The sequence below is a fragment of the Salvia miltiorrhiza genome, chromosome 1 (assembly GCF_028751815.1).
Source record: "Salvia miltiorrhiza cultivar Shanhuang (shh) chromosome 1, IMPLAD_Smil_shh, whole genome shotgun sequence".
Taxonomy (NCBI): domain Eukaryota; kingdom Viridiplantae; phylum Streptophyta; class Magnoliopsida; order Lamiales; family Lamiaceae; genus Salvia; species Salvia miltiorrhiza.
In genome coordinates, this window is record NC_080387.1 from 42,410,840 (window position 1) to 42,418,471 (window position 7,632).

Genomic DNA, 7,632 nt, shown 5'->3' on the forward strand with positions numbered 1-7,632 from the left:
ATATCATCACATTTTTTTTGGCCAAAAAATACATGAATTTATAATTTGTTCATAATTATCCCACCATTTATTATTTCACCCAAATTAATCTGAGGTGGCTGCCGGAATTGCCAAATCACACATACACACACTTATCTCTCTCTCTCTCTCTCTCTCTCTCTCTCTCTCTCTCTCTCTCAGACACACACACACAAACACACGTACACACCCATTGCGCCGCACACACACGCGCATAGCCCCTCCCCCTTCTTCATTCTCCGGCACCGCCGCCGCCGTCGCCCTCTCATACTCAAACTCCCCCTTCGTCTTCTTCTCCACCACCACAATATCGCCTTCCCTAATCTCATTCAAGCAACTAAAACCTCATCCATGGAGGGCCTGGCTTCCTTCTCCGCCTGCAGGTACCTAAACGCCAGCCGCGCCACCGCCTCAATCATCTCACAATCTCTGCATCCATCCCATACCCAAGGGACTCGTCAACCAGCTCCTCTACTGCGCCCCTCTCAATCCGGGCCGCGGCGAGGCTGGCCAGATTGATCTCGTCGATTCGGGCCGCCGCCTTTCCCCACCAGCAGAGCCCCCTCTCTACCGCCCTCCCCGACCAGCAGAACCTCTCCCCTTCGCCGCCCTCCTCCACCAACAGAGTCCGCCCTCCGCCGCCCTCCAGTCTCTCTCCCTTGACCAAAACCACCAATCTCTCTCCCTCGACCAAAACCACCAATTTCTTCAAAAACTCAAACAAAACCACCAATTTCACCATGCTCAATTACAGATCTGCAGATTGGTGGCGGCGGGGTTGGGAGAAGGGGAAGGCTCCGCCCGCCGGGCAGGAGAACTGGCGGCGGCGGCGGAGGCTGGGGGAGGGGGACGGTCTGTTGGGTTGGGGCGGAGGGGTTTGGGGGGGGGAGTGGATGTTCTGTGGGGTGAGTGTGTTGGGGAGGGGGGAGAAATGACAACACATCATCATTCTCAAATAAATTAAATGCCACGTCAGTGCCACGTAAATGACACATAAGTTTCGATTTCGCCGGAGATACTCGCCGTGGGAATTTTACGAATAAATTATAAATTCATGTATTTTCTTGCCAAAACAAAAGGTGATTATATAAACAAGAAAATTGGCAAACTTGATGTATTTTATGGCAATAACCCCTTTATGTTTTATCTTTTAGAATGGATATATATCATTTTACTCCATTTTTTTAAAGGAGTTGTGTATTATAGTGGCAATTATGCAGCTACCAATGAATTATGAAGAAAAAATGATTATATTTTGACTTTTCTCTATCTAAAAAATTCATTTAAGGAGCTGTGTATTATAGTGGCAATTATGCAGCTACCAAAGAATTATGTAGAAAAAATTATTATGATTTGACTTTTCTCTGTCATTTATTTTGTCTAAGGGACGCCCAAGCCATGAGAAGATTAAGAATAAGATTTTGGGATATATTCATGATTTTGAGATATACTAAGATTGGAGAGGAGACTTTATATTACGGGGGCGAAATCATGATTTTTTTTATTAGGGTCTTTATATAAGTGTTAATATAGCGCAATTAATTATGTGTATGCTAGAGAATAATAAAGAAAAAAAATGTATATGATCAACTTTATAAATTTAATATATATACTTTTTCCGTCCTCATAAATATGCATCGGTGCTTTTGGCGCAAATTTTAATTAAAAGTTGTTTAGAGTATTGATAGTGAAAAAAAGAGTCTCACATAAAGGTTGTTATTAAATAAATTGTGAGCAAATAATGTTAGTTATAAGATTATAATTGTGAAAATCATATGTGCGGTAGTATCCAAAAGGGATTATTGCTGGAAAATACTAATACTTTGTCAATTTTTTGGTTTATAACATGACCTTATAATTTGACCTGAAAATACATCAATTTTCAATTTAATTGCAATTATAACATTATCTTATAATCTGACCAGAAAATACACCAAGTTTCAATTTAATCTCAATTATAACATGACCTTATTTAGATAATTGTTCATCATCGTATTGGTATTTATTACAATTTCATATTAAATTGTTATGTATAAACTATTGTTAATTGATTGATTTATTTATTTGGGTAAATCATATTTATAAATATTAAGTTAGATGATTAATTATGTTATATCAATTATTTCATAATAATTGTGTGTGTGTGTGTGTCAGTGTGTGTATATATATATATTTCTACAGTTTCAACACCCAAATGCATATATACAAATTTGATTTTAATATTTTATTAATATATTACACACATAATAAGTATTTATCAGTTTAAATTATGAAATTATAAAATATGAGGATCAATAAATAATTTAGGTACACATATAATAGGAACTATGTTAAAAAGTAAATAAGTACTATTATATATTATTTACATATATGAAACATAAATTTTTGAACTATATATTTCATCAAATATAGATGTATATTCATCAAATATAGATGTATATTCATCAAATATATATGTATATATATAGTATATTGTGAGATGAAAAGAAATCTAAAAATACTCCATCCATCCCTGAAATAAGTTCATATTTTTACTTTTTGGGACGTCCCCCAAATAAGTTCATCTTTCTTTCTTTCCATTTTTGGACAACTGCCCCACCACTAATAATACTTTATTTATTCTTACTTTTCACTTTTTCACCACTCTCAATACTAATTATAACACTTTTTAACTTTTTCACCACTCCCAATACTAATTATAACATGTATTTTTCTCCACTATCAATATATTTTATCACTTTTCCTTAAACCCGTGCAGTTCCCAAAGATGAACTTATTTTGGGGACGGAGGGAGTATTTAATGTTAAATTTCGATATTATTATACTAAATTATAAGGTCATGTTATTATTGCGATTAAATTGAAAATTGGTGTATTTTCTAGTCAAGCTATAAGGTCATGTTATAATTGCGATGAAATTGAAAATTGGAGTATTTTCTAGTCAAATTATAATGTTATGCTATAAACAAGAAAATTGGCAAACTATGAGTATTTTCCGGCAATAACCCCTATTCAAAAATAGGTGTGCATAAATTTTGAGTATGTATTGAATAGAAAAAGTAGAGGCAAAATGTGATATACCCTTTTCGAAAGACAAAACATAAAAAATACCCAATATTTACAAAACAATAAATTATACCACTTAGGACATTTTTACCCTTATGTATCATTTACGCAGTGCTCGACACTAAAGTGTCGAGCACTCAAGTGTCGAGTGTCGAGCAACTGAGTGTCGAGCAATGAACTGTTGAGCGAAGCAGAGGTGTCGAGCGTCGGGCACTGAAATGTCAAACAAGGTGGAGGTGTCGAGCGCAATAGTTCAAATTGAACTATTGCTCGACATTAAGTGTCGAGCACTGAACCGTCGAGCATTGAACTGTCGGGCACTGAACCAACGAGGTAAAAGAGCGACGCGACGCGGTGTTGGAGTGTCGTTACAGCAGATCTAGAGAGAGAGCGCCGCGACAAGGCGAGGCACAGCAGCATTGAGACGCGCCACGACGGATCTGAAGAGAAAGAAAAAAAAAAGGCGTGCCAGGGCTTGAGCTCGATTTTGCAGGTGGATTGGGTATCTCTATCTCCGGCGCCGTCGACAGAGGAGGAGGCGCGCTGCGGCAAGGTGAGGCACGGCGACGCAGAGGAGCGCCGCGGCGAGGCGTCGCGGCGGAGGCAGATCTGAGAGAAGGGGGCAAGCGGTGGGGAGAGAGAGAGAGAGAGAGAGAGAGAAAAAAAAAAAGAGAGAAGACGGCGGTGCAGCTGGGTGGAGGAGAGGCGGGAGGCCGCGGGCGAAGGCGCGGAGGCACCGGAGGCAGAGGCGCGGTGGGGAGAGAGAGAGAGAGAGAGAAGAGGCTAAGCTGTGTGCGATTTGGGAGGAGTGGGGAGTTGCCTGGAAATTTCTTTTTCTTTAAGGGTACAAATGTCAAGTTTTTGAAAAAAAAAAGTATTATTTATATGTTTTAGTTTGTGTGGGCATTTTTTTATTTTTATCTTTGAGAATGGGTATTCTCTATCATTAACTCGAAAAAGTATGTATATATATAAAGGACGGAGAGAGTACTGTTTATATGCGTTTTAATAAATCACAATAAAAACTCATGTGCAACATGTTGCACCATGCAACAGGATCACCCCTCGACCCAACCCAACCCAACGTATGAAAGAGAAAATCTCTTTCATTTGCATATTGGCTACAGGCTACAGCCTCGCTCCACTCTCCACGCTATATATTGAAAGTGTCATTAATATATATAGAAAAAAGTACTTAGTAAAGCAAATAGTGTTATTTACATATAACATCATTTGTTATGGCAAAAACTGTCATTTGGTGTGCTTTAGACTTTGGTATGTCAATATAGTACTCCCTCCGTCCACCAAAGATATGTCACTTTACTTTTGGAACGATTTTAATAAAATGTGAGTGAAATTGATAGTGGAGTAAGGGTCCCACTTTAAATGTGAGTGGAATGGTGTGGACCATAATATTAAAAATAGATGTGGCATATTTTTTGTGGACAGACGAAAAATGAAATTGTGGCATATCTTTGGTGGACAGATGGAGTATCATTTATTAAGAGAGATATATACTGTGTCAATTACATATTAAAATAGTAGGTTCATTTACATATACAATAATAATATTTATTAAGCCAAATAGTTCCATTTATATATAGTCAAAGTATCATTTACGTATAAAAATAATACTATCATTTACTAAAATAAATAGTGACATTTACATATAAATATACCATTTATTAAGGCAGACAGTGTCATTTACATGTAAGAATAGTATCATTTGCATAGGTAAATAGTATCATTAATTTACTTTTTTTAATTATTTTGACATGAAATAATGTCAGTTATTTATAATTAAAAGTATTGTGTACTTAAGAATAGTATTATTTATTAAGACAAATAGTGTCATTTACATATTTTGAAAGTGTCATTTGTAATAGTGTATCATTTGTGAAGTATCATTTTCGGCTCATTCAAAAGTATCATTTTCTTTTATTAAATGTGTCATTTGTAATATATAATTTATTTTAATACAAAGTATCATTTGATTTTATAAAAAAAATATCACTTACGAAGTTTCACTTGCATAGATTAAAAGTATCATTTTCTATTATTAAAAGTGTCATTTGTGTGTATTAAAAGTATTATTTATAATAGAGTATAATTTATTTTTATACAAAATATCATTTGATTTAGTAAAAAGTATCATTTACAAAATATCATTTGCATATATTAAAAGTATTATTTTCTGTTATTAAAAGTGTCATTTGTAATGTACTCCCTCCGTCCCGCCCAAGATGCTACATATTCCTTTTCGGGCCGTCCCAACAAAAATGCTACATTTCTATATTTGGCAAAAATAAGGAATTTTAAACACTTAATTAACACTAATTAAGTATTTCTTTATTACATTCTCTCTCCTACTTTATCACTTTATTACCTTCTCTTTCTTACTTTATCACTTTCTCTCTCCTACTTTATCATTTTATTACATTCTCTTTCTTACTTTATCACGTTCTCTCTCCTACTTTATCACTTTATTATTACACACTTAAAACATTATTCTACAACTCCTTAAATCCCGTGCCGAAAGGTAAATGTAGCGTCTTGGCCGGGACGGAGGGAGTATCATTTGCGAAATATAATTTCTCTGCCCATTTGAAAGTATCATTTGCATATATTGAAAATATCATTTTCTTTTATTAAAAATGTCATTTGTAATATATCATTTATTTTATAAAAAATATCATTTGATATTATGGAAAAAAATTATTTACGAAATATCATTTGCATATATTAAAAGTATTATTTTCTGTTATTAAGAATGTCATTTTTTTAAATGTAATACCCCGACTTTTTGTTTAATAGAATATTGGTTTTAATTTCCAGGAAAATTTGTTATTTAAATATTTTTATAGAATTTGATTTGCTCACATATAAAATTTATTATCATACTACTTGATAAGGAAAGGCCTAAGGGCTATGTGTGTGTATACAGAAGCTTTAGACCTTATTAATTCAGATTATTAATTAATTGGACTATTGGAATAAGAATATATGTTATGGGTCTTAATTTTTGAATGAAGCCCATTTAATTGAGCTCAGCTCAATTAGAAGCCCATTCTTTTTATTTTGTTTAGAAGCCCAGCTCAACCTGTTCAATTGATTCAGATATTTTAGTTTTTAAATACAGATTGGGTTTTCTTCTAAAAAAAAATACAAATCGGGTTTTAAAATTATTGATTAATTTAATTGGTGATTAGTTAAGCTAATCCTGATTTAAGAATGAATTATCTTCGGCCACATAATTCTTTTTCTTCTCTAAATTACCCTCTCCGTTGCCCATTCTTCACACTGAACAATGCCGCATTCACAAAAACATTTTTCTTACCTTTCAAATTTTGTCATTTTCATTCCAGTCATCCTCCAAAAAATGCAGCAAATTATTTACTTTCTCATTTCTTCCACAAAAGAAAACAAGCAGAAGCAACAAAAGCATTCACCAATATACATATTCAGTTTCAGTCTTGTACATAATCACAGTACCATAATGTTTCATCTCCTACTTCATCACTCCACACTATTCTCTTTATTCTGATCAGATACACAAGCCCAACAACATGTAAGAACAGTTACAATCACACTAACCAGACTTTTAATTTGCTAAATAATTCACTGAATAAGAAATACCTACGAAACTTTCAGTAATGAAAGAAAGACACGGAATATGCTAGGATCAAAACCTTGAAATTCTTGCAATAAGCTTCAATCGTGTTTGAGGGCCTCGGTGTTGATGTGCGTTGAGAGTCGAAGCGAGGAGAGGAGTGCCGAGCTGTTGGAGAAGGAGAAAGGGGCGGCGGTGGTGGCAGTCGCCACCGGGCAAGGGAAAGGAGAGCCGAAGGCGGCGGCTCTTACAGCTGCTGCTCGGCCAAGATAGAGGTGGAAAAAGTGCGGCGCGGTGGTCTGCTGGCGGAATGGGCGAAAGGGAGGTGGTAAAGCCAGCAGCCGACTCCGGCTACAGAATGACGGCAGCAGCCCTCGCTGGCTGTTTGCTCGCTGCGAATCGAGGGAGAGGAAGAGAGATGTTAGGGTATTATTCCAATTTAGGGAATTTCTTCAATTTGGAGCTTCGCGAGAATGAGAGGAGAGGTACGCTGGTGGTGGCCGAGGGCAGCGACGCCGGCGTCTGTGTCTGTGTGTGTGCAGACTATGCTGGAGTGTGTTTGTGCATGAGTTGGTGTGTGTCTGAAAGTGGTTTGGGCTGAATTGTTTTTATATGATGGGCCTGAATTTTTATTTGTTTGGTAATTTTAAACACAGTCCCTAATTTCTCACTATAACCCCTTGTTTTAAAAAATAATACAAATAATTATAATTGTACTATTTTATCCTTATAGTCATCGTTATAAATTTATAATCCCTCCGTCCCATTATTTATGGGACAAAACTTTTGGGCACAGAGATTAATGAGAAGTAGATTAAGGAGTAAAGGTGTGTGGTTGATTTAATTAGGAATGTATTAGAGATTCTTTATTAATGTAATGCAAATTCTGTAATTTAATTTAAACTAGAATGTCCATTCGTGCGATGCACGACAAACATC

The 7,632-nt window shown here is 35.7% G+C and overlaps 1 long non-coding RNA gene across 1 annotated transcript; it reads right to left on the reverse strand.

The window, feature by feature from the left end:
* Window positions 1–6,463: 6,463 nt before the first annotated feature.
* LOC131025684 (uncharacterized) lies at window positions 6,464–7,419 on the reverse strand. Its single transcript, XR_009102184.1, has 2 exons — window positions 7,183–7,419; window positions 6,464–7,085 (listed from the first exon to the last, which is right to left on the reverse strand). It is a non-coding gene; the product is annotated as an uncharacterized LOC131025684 (long non-coding RNA).
* Window positions 7,420–7,632: the final 213 nt, after the last annotated feature.